Genomic DNA, 12500 nt, shown 5'->3' on the forward strand with positions numbered 1-12500 from the left:
ATTTCGTACTCGAGGCTCAGTTCACTTGTATGCAAACGCGAGCAGACACGCCCATCGCCTGCCAGCCTCCCCAGCCTCTGCGAGAAGCATACCTATCCCGGCCTCTCGATTTACTTGTCTGATCTAATTTGGCCACAGACTTTCTTTTTAGTTATTCTGAAGCTGATTCATGTGACTGTGGGATCTTCTTGGAGAGAGAGAGAGAGAGAGAGAGAGAGAGAGAGAGAGAGAGAGAGAGAGAGAGAGAGAGAGAGAGAGAGAGAGAGAGAGAGAGAGAGAGACGTGGACAATATAAGGCAAGTTGTAGTCGAAGGATGCAATGAATACAGATGAAATAGACACCGACGAATTGTTCAGCTTGGACGACTTGTTTCAGGGAGAGAGAGAGAGAGAGAGAGAGAGAGAGAGAGAGAGAGAGAGAGAGAGAGAGAGAGAGAGAGAGAGAGAGAGAGGAGGGGTGGAAGAACAATCTCATGGTGTAAAAGAGAAATGGCAAACGAGAGAGAGAGAGAGAGAGAGAGAGAGAGAGAGAGAGAGAGAGAGAGAGAGAGAGAGAGAGAAAGGTTGTAGGTATAGAAGTTAGTCAGCAATCGCGGGGTTAGTGGAGTGAGCGTTGCTTATGATGTGCTGATCATCGGGCATCTTACGAGCTTCCTGATCCTGACATTTGGATTACTGGATGAGGAGGTGAATCTCTTCTACACCTCAGTTGTTTGGAGCCGAGCCAGGGAACTCTCTTTTAGGATCCTCTTGAGTGCCGCGCCCCAGCCAGTCAGGGAGTGTGCGAGTGTAGGTGGCGTGAAAGAATTGACACGCCCTTGAGACAGATCACCGCACTCCGATGCCCGGGACGACAGAGGCAGACATCAAGTTCGTTAGTCTGGTCAATAATTCACTCCCACTCGACGTCAATTTTGTCGTGATGCATATTTTTCTTGGTGTAAAGTCAGTGGGAGGTTTTAAAAAGGAGATTTGGTGGGTTTTTGGATTGGGATGGTATGTGGGTATTGGTATGCATGTGTTGTGGAGGATTGGGATGGTATGTGGGTATTGGTATGTATGTGTTGTGGAGGGAGTGCAACGTGTAGACACTCTGTTTTGTTGTAGCTTCTGTTATTTTACTGTGGTCTTTTATGAAGAAATTGTTTTTATGTTAGTTTCTTAACTATATTGATAATGACTATCAATTAAGAAATAATTAGGTCATATAACTGTGTTTTCAGCTTTTCTTTCTCTCTGAAACTTCATACTCCTGTGTCATTGCACGCTTTCCAGTTCTTTTTTCTTTTAATTCAAATTACCAGACTTTTTTTTTTCAAGTGTGTTTTCCGTATCGATACAATTCAGTACTGGGGAGAGAGTTACTTCACATAAGAGGACTTTATATCAACTTTTCCTCAATTTGAAACTTTTTTTTTTTTCACTCGTGTCTCGCCCGTGTCTCCTTCCTTCTCATATTCCCTGGTCCAACCATCACCGTCACCATCACCACGACATTATAACAAAGAGCGCTCACAAAACCTGTATACGCGCTTTGACGTAATGGACTTCTTTCACCGCTTTCATATAAATATCCGAAAATCGTCGAGGGATGAACGCTTGGCTGCATTTGGAAATATATGTGAGTGACGGGCGGTGGTCGGGAATTGACACCATCTTGTCGCAGGAAGGCAAAGAAACCAGAGTAACAGAAACTTCCAAATAGCTCGCTGTCGATCAATAGAGAAAGAAAAGGAAAAGGAGGAGGTGGAGGAGGAAATGCAGGAGAGGAGAAGGAAGTGCCGGATGAGACGAAGGAAAAGGCCTGAAGGAATACGTGTCATTGACTGAAGGAAAGTTTTAGTAAAAGGAAGAGGTGGAGGAGAAGGTAAAGAAAGGAGAATGAGTAGGAGGAAGACGAAGGAGGAAGTGGAGAAGAAAGAGAAGGATGAGAAGGAGCAAAAGGCCTGAATGCTTGTCAATGAGTGGCGGAAAGTCACGACAAAAGAAGTGCAAGTGTTAAAGGTGTAAACTTATCTGCGTTCTTGTTGAGCCTCCGAGGAGAAAGTGGAGGGCGATGTACTTGAGTAAGGTGATGTGGAGGGTAAGCAAAACAAGATCAAATAAACTCTTGTACGCCTTGGATAAAATAATCAAGCAACCATATGTGTCCCGTAGATTTAACACAAAAAATACAAGGTGGTGAAGCGACCATTATGACAACTGTATCCCCGACACCTGTAATTCAAAAAAATGTGAAGTGTTTCTAGAACTCAACGTGATGGAACATGTGCTGCCTCTTCAGAGCTTTTTGCATCAGTGGTAACTTTCAGTGCTGGAAACTTAGTTGCAGAAGAATCCCGCGTTGCCTCGATACTATATTGGCAAACACTATTCCACCTTGGAACAGACTCAGTCGTGGCGCCATAAGTCAGCGAAGAAGGCAAGCTAGCTGTTAACTGTTCTTCCTCCCTCAGGTTTTGTGTCGGACTCTTGTTTTGGCAAGAAATGGTGGGAGCGAAAATTGTGGTACGACTGTTCTTCCTCCTCCCTTGGCCGCGTTCCTCAGGTTTTGTGTAGTACTTGGTTTTGGCAAGAAATGGTGGCAGCGCAGATCGTAGCGTGAGTGTTCTTCCTCCCTATCCGCGTCCCTCAGCCTTGTGACCGGGGCTTGGCAAGAAATGGTGGCTGGACGTTGAATGTTCTTCCTTTGGTGCCACGTCCCTCAGCTTGGGTGTATGGCTCGGTTTTGGCAAGAAATGGTTGCTGAGCAAATCGTGGCGTGCAGGCAGGCGGCGCTGGCACCAGTTTGATCAGCCAGATATCACACATTTTTTCTCCTTCCATCTTAACCGAACCAAAATGAAATATGATAGACTTTTTCTCAGAAGTTTATAGAGCATGAAATTTTTTTGGTGTGACAGGGTGGGTTAGATGGAACGAGTATAAAAGATTTGGAAATAAAACATTTACGGAGAACGGAAATCCGGTTTGACCCCTGAAGGAAAAAGTGGAGCCCCTCAAAGTCTGAAAATAGCTTGTGGTACAGCTGACTCTCACTTCACCAGAAAGCCTCGTCTGGGTGTATTGCCTTTAATACGATTACAACAAATGCATCGCTGTGCCGTAAGATTTTTGTGACTTTTTCATACTCAGAAAATTACATATATGAAAGATCTTTTTCCCGCTTTGAAGTATCGACAATAGACTTTTATTCCTCGTTTTCATTTGACGACATTTCTTTCATTTTCTTCTTTCTTTTTCCATAGTGTGTGTGGCATATTGGATCACAGTGGAGTAAAAATGTCATGATCCGATTATGTGAGAGATTCCAAGGATCTTAACTGTATTTTTTGCATGAATCTATACATGTGTTGCATGTTTTCATACACCACGTCTTAAACTTTTGGTGATGCTAATAACAAGAACTTGATATCCTCGTCCCCCTAACTATATTAATGGAAGGCGCCACTTGACCCTTTGATGTTGGGTGCAAAATGTGAGTCATTCGGTCAATCAGTCATTCATTCAGTCACTCAATCAGTCAATGTTTTTTTTCATATTGGCTCATAATAACTCTTTCACTGCTATGGCCGTTCTTTGTTAACATTCAAAGTTATTAAAAAAAGATTTGGCTTGGAAATAGAGAAGAAATAAGGAGGTTATGGGAGGTTAATTTAGTCTTTCTAGGACACAGAACTACATAGGAGGCTGTAATATAAAAAATATATCCACAAGATTGCTGGAAATTATGGGAAGAATCGACTAACAGTGAAAAATGAGGTTATTGGAGATTAGTTTTGTCTTTCTAAGCTACGACACTATTAAAGGAACTACATTAAAAAAAAATATGTCTATAGGACTGTAGGGAATAAAGGAAAAAATTATCTTGTTGTGAGAGGGTTACAAAAGAGTCCACAATTAATGTAGCAATGTCAGAAGGAATCCACTTCAGAACTATCAACATACTATACCACAAAAGTAAGTGTCTATAAAGCTGTAGGCAGTTATGGGGAAAAAATTGTTTACCAGTGAAAGGGTTAAAAAAAGGATCAGGAATTGCTATAGCGACGTCAAAAGGTATCCACGCCCCAGAGTTTGAGAGGCCCTGCATTAGCGCCGCGCCCCCGCCAGCCTCCTTCCATCAGGGACTCGCAAACTCTGAAGTCTGCCTAATGCCTCCTTGAAGACCTTAATACACTTTACTTCTCCATGTCTTTTCTGTGCAGCTTCTCCTCTCCTCCCTCTTTCTTGCTAAGGATCACCTCCTCTCTCTCTCTCTCTCTCTCTCTCTCTCTCTCTCTCTCTCTCTCTCTCTCTCTCTCTCTCTCTCTCTCTCTCTCTCTCTCTCTCTCTCTCTCTCTCTCTCTCTCTCTCTCTCTCTCTCTCTCTCTCTCTCTCTCTCTCTCTCTCTCTCTCTCTCTCTCTCTCTTGCACCTTCTCCATTGTGTATCCTGTAGTGTGCCGCGTCTGTTTCTCTGTCTATCTATCTATCTGCTGTCTTCCTTCGCTTGTTCCTGCTGTCTGCCATGCGTGTTTAAGTCGTTAGTCTTAACAGCATGCTTATAGTCATATTTCTTATTGTTATAGCATCTTCCACCTCCTCCTCCTTGTATCGTAATATTCCTCACCCCTCCTTCTGTCTCACTCCTTTCTCCATCGTTCTAGTGTGTTATTTTTTCTTCTCCTCCTCCTCCTTCTCCTCCTCCTCCTCCTCCTCATCCTCCTCCTCCTCCTCCTCCACTTTTTTCCTCTTCATCTTTCTTCTGTCTTATTCCTTCCTCCTCCTTTCGTTTGACTCTTTCCTTCCTCCTCCTCCTCACATACTATTCCTTTCCTCCTCCTCCTCCTCCTCCTCCTCCTCCTCTCTCCTCCTCCTCCTCCTCCTCCTCCTCCTCCTCCACCACCACCACCACCACCACCACCACCACCACCACCACCACCACCTTTTGACCTTCACGCTCCCGCCTCCCTCCTTACATGACAGCCGAAGAACGAATAAAAAATTATACGTGCTTTACGCTCGCATTTTCCCATCTAATTAGTTCTCAGCATGAAACCAGTGTCAGGTGTTTTCCTTCGGGCTCATGTGGCTGGACGTAGGGCGGCGCCGGCGGTGCGGCGGCGCTTGAGGCCTCAAGTACTCGCTTCAGATCACTGCAACAAACACTTCGAGTGGGAAAGTTTTGAATGTCGGTAGTGTAGCGTGCGCGCATCTCCTGCCGCCGCTACTGTACCTGTGATGGTCCTAGAAAGTTTGGTGCTAATGACATTACGACTTCCTGGGAATACTTCGTGATACGATGCCTAGCGCTTCACTATGCAGCTTTGGTAGTGTTCTCCGTCCTTATACCGTGCTGCCTCTCACCTCTCACTGGGTTCTTATTGATTTGTTGACGGGATTCACCAATCACCTCCTTGCGTTTTTAAATATTCCTGGATATATTTCATGAGGTGATACCCCGCGCTTCTCTGTGCACCTTTGAAAGTGTGCCTCGTCCTTTCTTATGCCTTGCTGCCTCTCGCCTCTCAACTCCTCAATGGCTTCTTATTGATTTGCTGACGAGGTTCTCTGGTTCACTAATCACCTCCTTGCACTCGTTAACCTTTCACTGCAATGTGCAACAGCTCAAAGCCACTAAAAACAATGTATGGAATTTTATAAGCATCTACAAGAAAGAAGGGGTATAAGAAGAATAATTTGCAACTTCTAGGTAGTTCAATGTTTGGAGGTGGTTGTAGAACAATAAAAGATGTCTCAGAGTGATTGGTAATTAAAGAGAAAAAGTACTAGATGACAGTGTAAAGGCTAAATTCTGGGATATCTGGCCAAGTCATTTAAGTTTTTCCATTCCATTTACTCTTTCACTAGAAATGGTCCTGGAAATATCTATCAGTTTATCATTATCCCCTCCTCTGTGCTTCTTTTTTTACTCTGATTTGTCGCTGTATTGTTTGCTTTTCCTCTTGAGTTAATGAAATGCCGCATGGTCACTGCTCTGTGTGTTGGCTGAGGGTAATGTGTGAGTCCTGGGCTAGTGGAATGCTGCAGGACGCCCGTGGAATTCTTGGGAAGGGGCGAGTAATGCACGGTGATGAGGGTGCGGGGAGTGGAATGTGGACAGAGAGGTGTGGTGGTGGTACTGTGCAGGCGTGTCACGGGGTGCGGAGGGGATGGGCGTGTGTGGGTGTAGCAGGGCAGGTGTTTGCATCGATTTGTTATGAGTGAAGATGTGAGTGCAGTTTTAGCTTATTTATTTATTTATTCATTTTTTTATATATATATACTTTATTTGCATGAGGTGGCCCTTTCAAATGATATATACAAGATCCTTAGTGTAAGAAATCAAAAAAGGAAAAAAAAAATAGCAGATTCAATCTTGTTAAAGTTAGATTTGAATGAGAGATAGGAAGAAACTGGTTCTCAAAAAGAGTGGTGGATGACTAGAATAGACTTAGTACTCGAGCAGTTAGTGTCAAGGCAGTAAGTGGGTATTAAAAGATATAGATAATAAGAACAGGTATGACAGGTGTATATAGATAGGCGCATCTTTTACAGAGGCACTGCTATGCTTAGGCCTATTGATTTCTTGCAGCTTTTCTTTTGTTTTTGTATTATAATATTTAAAGTGTGAGAGGTACGTAGCTTGGTAAGAGTGGACGTTTTTTCAATAGCTTCTCTCACAGTAGTTCCCCATAATTAGTCTTTAGTAGAACCACTTGTTTTATTACCTGTACAAAACATCACCTCTCAACTCATCCTTCATGCTGCATTCCTTCCCCTCACTCCCCTGGTTCAATGCACGGGATTTTCTGCTGAGTCTTGTAGCTCTTCTGTCCCGTCTTCTTAATCCAGATATAAACCAGCATCTTTACATTGTCATCCATTTCACTTAATCTCTGTAACAGCATCTCATCCCCTATTTATTTTGCTTCTCGAGGGATATCAAACACAGTCACTTAACTAAATCGTCCCCTTTCTTACTATGAACTTGTCTGTGTTGTTATGAGAGGAACTGTGTAGCGGATCTCTCTCTCTCTCTCTCTCTCTCTCTCTCTCTCTCTCTCTCTCTCTCTCTCTCTCTCTCTCTCTCTCTCTCTCTCTCTCTCTCTCTCTCTCTCTCTCTCTCTCATCTCTCTCTCTCTCTCTCTCTCTCTCTCTCTCTCAGATGTGTATTATGGCTTTGGTCAGTCTTCACACACACACACACACACACACACACACACACACACACACACACACACACACACACACACACACACACTATGACAAAAAATATGACCCATTGAAGTTTTCCAGATGGCACATGTTCCACTCCTCGTCCTCAACAGTCTAGCGGCGCCCCCGTGTCAGCTGCAATATTTGTGTTGTAGAGTTTGTGGAAAAAATGTGGAATATTTAAATACAAAGAAATGTGACAACGGAACAGGTCAGCATTTTTGGGAGGCTGTCCGCTCAACAATGCCAAATACGCCGAGGATCACAGCCGCGCTACAAAAGAGTTGTGTTGCCGCCACTTTGAGTTTAGAATAAATAGTAATTTGGTGGTATTAGAGAACATAATGACGCTAATCCCTACAGCAGCCCTCAGTCAAGGTCAACAAGCGACTATTTTCTTTTGTTACCTGGAAAAAAAGGACAGGAAATTAATGAGTAAAAAAAAAAATATCCCATTACTGTGTTATATTTCAAACATCTTACAACGTTCATTTATTTTTTGTTTTAAGCATTACCCAGCTTACTTGACTTGTGGTGTTATGTACTTCCATGACGCGCTGTTTAGTCTGAAGAGCCATGACCCACACTAAGCCTCCTTTATTCTTCCTCCTGTCCTGTTCCTTTCCCCCTGCCGCCAAGCCTCCAAGGTGGCGAGTGCGGGTCAAATCAGTCAGCCCACAGGCCACACAGTTACTTCCTCACACTCCCTTTAGATTTGGCCAGCAGTGAACAAATGAGACAACATGTAAAAAGGGAAGCGTGGTAATCTGACTCTCACACTTTTATGGTCCGTATTCTCAAGCATTTTGGCAGCTTATTGGGACTATTGCTAACGGGGTAGTACAGGTCATTATGGTTGTCAAAGGCTGTGTTCATGAAACTAGTCATAATTTAACAATCTTGCATCATCACCAAACATTATGAGAACCCGATTTTTGTGGCCTTTCATTATAGTCCTGTTGAGAGCCAAAATCCATTAAGAACACGGGTTTTTATGTCTTACTCTCCACAGGCTCAGAGACACACGGGGCAGGGATGAGCTAGGACAATGCATGTGATCTATGATATCCGTCAACTTTCACCCGTCTCACATATATCGATGTCCCACACAGTATCTCTTAGCGCTTTTTCGTTGCATATATTACTCGCTTCTTTTTTTCCTATTTTCTTGAGCAGCTAGTTTCGGAAAATTTAAACGCACAATTTATATAGGCGGGTGGATGCAGATGAGGGAGTGAGTGAGGAAGCGTAAAATACCTATGTTAAATGCAAATCATATTCATCGTCAGCTTGCGGGGAAGATATGAAGACTTGATTCCTTATTGGACGTCACGAGCAGAGAGGCGAGTGAGGGAAAGCTTCGTCTTGAAAAACAGAAATGCTGCTTCTTTTGTTTCAGGAGACAATCTCACACACACGTTACAGGATAAGATACACTGTCATTTCATACATTAAATACCATCCAGGCAGCCAGGAACAGAATTTGAGGATATATACTTCAGCAGGTACTTTGCACTGAAGAGCTGAAGAGTAAATCCACCTGCGTTCAAAACAACTAATAAGCCCAGACTTGACCCAGCGATGTCATGTTGATGCACTCTAATGGTAGTGATTGGTGCTTTCGGGTGTGTTTTCTTGATTCTATTGATTATTTAACTAATATTGGGAAGAAGACATCATGAGAACTGATTAATAATTTTGGGGGCTTTCCAAGAGTCAAGCTGGAGGACCATAGCGTTTGAGAATATGAATTCATTGAACTTAATGTCTTATTTTCTCACTCACCTCCTGTATCCGAAACAAACATGGTGCTGGCAATATTTGATTACTTTCTGTTATTTGGCAAGTGTAGTCTTTAGGAGTGTGTTCACGCATAAACTCGCAGGTAACAAAATCCCTGAAAGGATATTGGCAATTATAAATCCCATTGTCGTTTTTACCATTTGAAGTTTGAATCGTATTTAAGCACTGTCGCTAATACTTTGGCTTATCGCCAAGCTTAGTGATGTGATGCTTATTCCCTCGCGTTGAGTAAAGGCGAAGCACAGTGTTTTGTTACCTTTTTTTCATGTTTTACTCATGTGTGTTGATAATGAATTTTCTTTGGTTAGAAAAGGTAATGTTTGTGTGGGGTTGTTCACAGTAATTGTTGATGAAAGCGAATATTCATCCAGATGGCGAATTTCATTATTTATTTATTTTTATTTTTTATTTATTTATTTATTTTTATTTATTTATTATTATTTTTTTTTTTTTATACAAGAGACTTACGCACAGCTGATGGTTGGCTCCTGTTGTTGGGCTGGTAAATATATAATGCTGCAGTGGTGCATAAACAGACTCGGCAGCAAAATGTAGGTCATGACTGAGTTGCTGAGATAATATATCACTGGCTGGGCGAGATATTTCATTAAACAAACTGGTGTCACGTGTTATATATTCGCCTCCGTGCAGAGATATGAGAGAGAGATATAAGACTTGTATTTTAATTTCCTTATTTGTTTAGTTTACATTAATTTATCATTCATTTATTCAGTTATTCATAATTTAGATTTTTTATGCGTATTTACTGCCAGGAATTCATTATGGATGTCATTCAGAGCTTTTGTTTATTAATGAATCTATTTATTCGTGTATTTTATTGTTTATTTATCTATCCATCCGTTTGTAAACCTATTATTTACCTGTTCATTCATTTATTTACATTAATCAATTTATATTCCTTCTTATTACAGAAAAGGAGCATTACATTAATCTATTAATTTTCCTTTTCATTACAGGTTGCAGGAAAAAAAGAGGAGCGCTGCATAGCTGAAGTAGTACCTCAGGTGGAGCAGCCGCACCTTTAACACACTTCCGCCGCCATGGAGGAGGTGCATACCTTTAATGCGTCACACCTCACAGTAGTCCGCTCCACTGCTCTAAAATACCAGGGACAGATGCTCTCTCTCTCTCTCTCTCTCTCTCTCTCTCTCTCTCTCTCTCTCTCTCTCTACATGCATCGGTCAATCAATCCAATACGTCTGAAAAAGTTAGGAATACAGTATTATCATTAAGCCATATCGTAAACTTGTTGTCGTTTCCGCTTTTATATTAGTGATTTTAGGAAGACTTGGTATATTATAAAGAAAGGAAACGATAACATGAGAGGCTAATTAAATATGTAAATGTGTCTTTTCATCCTTCACTCTGACACTTCTTTCTGTCTTTTATGCTTTTCTCTAGTAAACTCCGGGACTGTTTGAGTGTTTCTCTCTCTCTCTCTCTCTCGCTCTCTCTCTCTCTCTCTCTCTCTTTCTCCTCTCTCTCTCTCTCTCACTCTCTCATCTCTCTCTCTCTCTCTCTCTCTCTTCTCTCTCTCTCTCTCTCTCTCTGTCTCCTCCTATGACTTGACCTGTTTCAGAAGAGTACGAAAACATCTCTGGTAATAAGTTGGCCCCTGTTAAAATAGTCCTTTTTTTTTTTCTGAGAGCGGCAAAGTACGTGGCTTCCTCTCCCATCCCATCCCACCATCCCAACCCATCCATACCTTTTGCCGGCCTCTTTCACACGTAAAAAACACCTTGACCGTGACCGTTTGTTGATTAATTCTCCCGGTAACTAGCCAGGTACATGGATTACGCGGTACCTAACGGAGCACTAGAAAAGGCACAATGATTACCAGCTTCATATCCCGAACGATGCACGAAAATAGAAGTGATTTTTCTTATATATTGCCCTTAGACAGTTAAATAAGTAGCGATTCACCTCCATTCCTTATTTGAACCTGATTAGAGGGAAAGTTATGATAATTTGTTAAAAGTTCCGTATAAAAACTATGTTCCTTATAAAATTCTTTGCAAGTAAACAATAAAATAAAGCACACATTCCGCATTTGTTTTATAAGATTAATTAGAAAGAAAATGCGTGCAATCTACTAAATATTGTGTAGAAAACAATAGCTATTTTTTTTATCTTTACATGTAAACAGTAAAATAAACACTTATCCCATTCCTTTTATAAAGTCAATTAGAAAGAAAGGGATGCCATCTGGTAATCGCTGTTGCGTAAGACTAAGGCAAGTTAGGAGGAAACACGCCACGTCAGTCCTCACCATCCTTGCTGCATCAAGATATTAGCAGAAAGCAAGAACTTGACAGGAGGCGCAAGCAAAGAGACAAACTGTGACGTCAGGAAGCTTCTTGCGTCGACCGCGGCTGACTTACTTGCAAGATGTCATGGTCTGATTTGACTGACACTTGACGTAAATCACAATCTTCCCTGACGCTCAAGGCGGGACCTTAAGGCCTGAGGGAGGCTGTTTACTGGAGAGCGGGTGTGTCTGTGAAGCCTTTTGTCTGTCTCTGCTCACCGTATCCTACTCGGTCTGGATCCTTGAGAGAGAAGAGATGAGAGAGAGAGAGAGAGAGAGAGAGAGAGAGAGAGAGAGAGAGAGAGAGAGAGAGAGAGAGAGAAATATGTAGTTCTTAATGACGTTTTATTTTCTTATTTTACTTTAATTTTGATACCTTATTTTTTTCTTTTGTGAACCATATAATTTTATCAAGATTTTTCCTTTGTCATAGTACAGAAATCTTTTAAGATCAAACGTATAATTTTAGCATTACTTAAAGGACATTAGATTGATCAGAGCTGTGAATAGTTATAGGACAAGAGGTGAACGAAGGAAGAGAGGCGTTCCAAGATCATTCAGTTACGTCTTGTCTTCACTTGTAAGTCCAGAGAGGCTGGCGACGCGAAGTGAGGCAGACTGTTTCTAATGCTTCCTTTCACTGGTAAACTTCAGAACTTTGTGCGTATTTTCAGTCTCTCCACCTCCCTGTGACGAACTCCTTTAAGAAAGAGACGTATCAAGTCACCCGTGCATCTGAATTGGCTCGACCTTTTTTGAACTCTCTACTCTTTGCAAGTATTTCTACAGAGTGATGATTAAGCGAGCTCTGGTCATAAGTATCTGTAGTCCTTTGCCAGTCTCCCAATCATATGAAAAGGCACATGAGGATGAAGTGATTGAATACGTAACGGGAGCAGAACTGGAATGGGAAATCAGAGGAAAGTCATATCGAGCGAGAGCAAGTGGAGCTGTGAGAAGTACCCGTGAGCATTTATCGAGGCCAGAGATCAAGGAGTAGGAAAAGAGGAATTGGAGCGCGAGTTATGAAAGCAGCTCAAAGGGGGAAGTGTATTGATAAATAGACTCTACCTTGTTCAGATGTTCTTCAATACGTGATGAGGTTGTTGTGAGAAAAAGGTGACGTAAAGGTAGGAAATTAATTTTGAGAAGGTGAATTTTGCAAGAAAG

The 12500-nt window shown here is 42.0% G+C and overlaps 1 protein-coding gene across 5 annotated transcripts in view; it reads left to right on the forward strand.

Annotated features, from left to right (window-relative positions):
* The window catches only part of LOC135114105 (protein turtle homolog B-like), a 192257-nt gene that overhangs the window by 74409 nt on the left and 105348 nt on the right, over positions 1-12500 (forward strand). For all 5 annotated transcript variants that reach the window (XM_064029809.1, XM_064029842.1, XM_064029818.1 and 2 more), the window contains exon 2: positions 9979-10071. The gene's annotated coding sequence lies outside the window, so the exon portion shown is untranslated. The remainder of the gene's footprint in view (positions 1-9978; positions 10072-12500) is intronic.

This window comes from Scylla paramamosain, chromosome 2 (genome assembly GCF_035594125.1).
Source record: "Scylla paramamosain isolate STU-SP2022 chromosome 2, ASM3559412v1, whole genome shotgun sequence".
NCBI classification, from domain to species: Eukaryota; Metazoa; Arthropoda; class Malacostraca; order Decapoda; family Portunidae; genus Scylla; species Scylla paramamosain.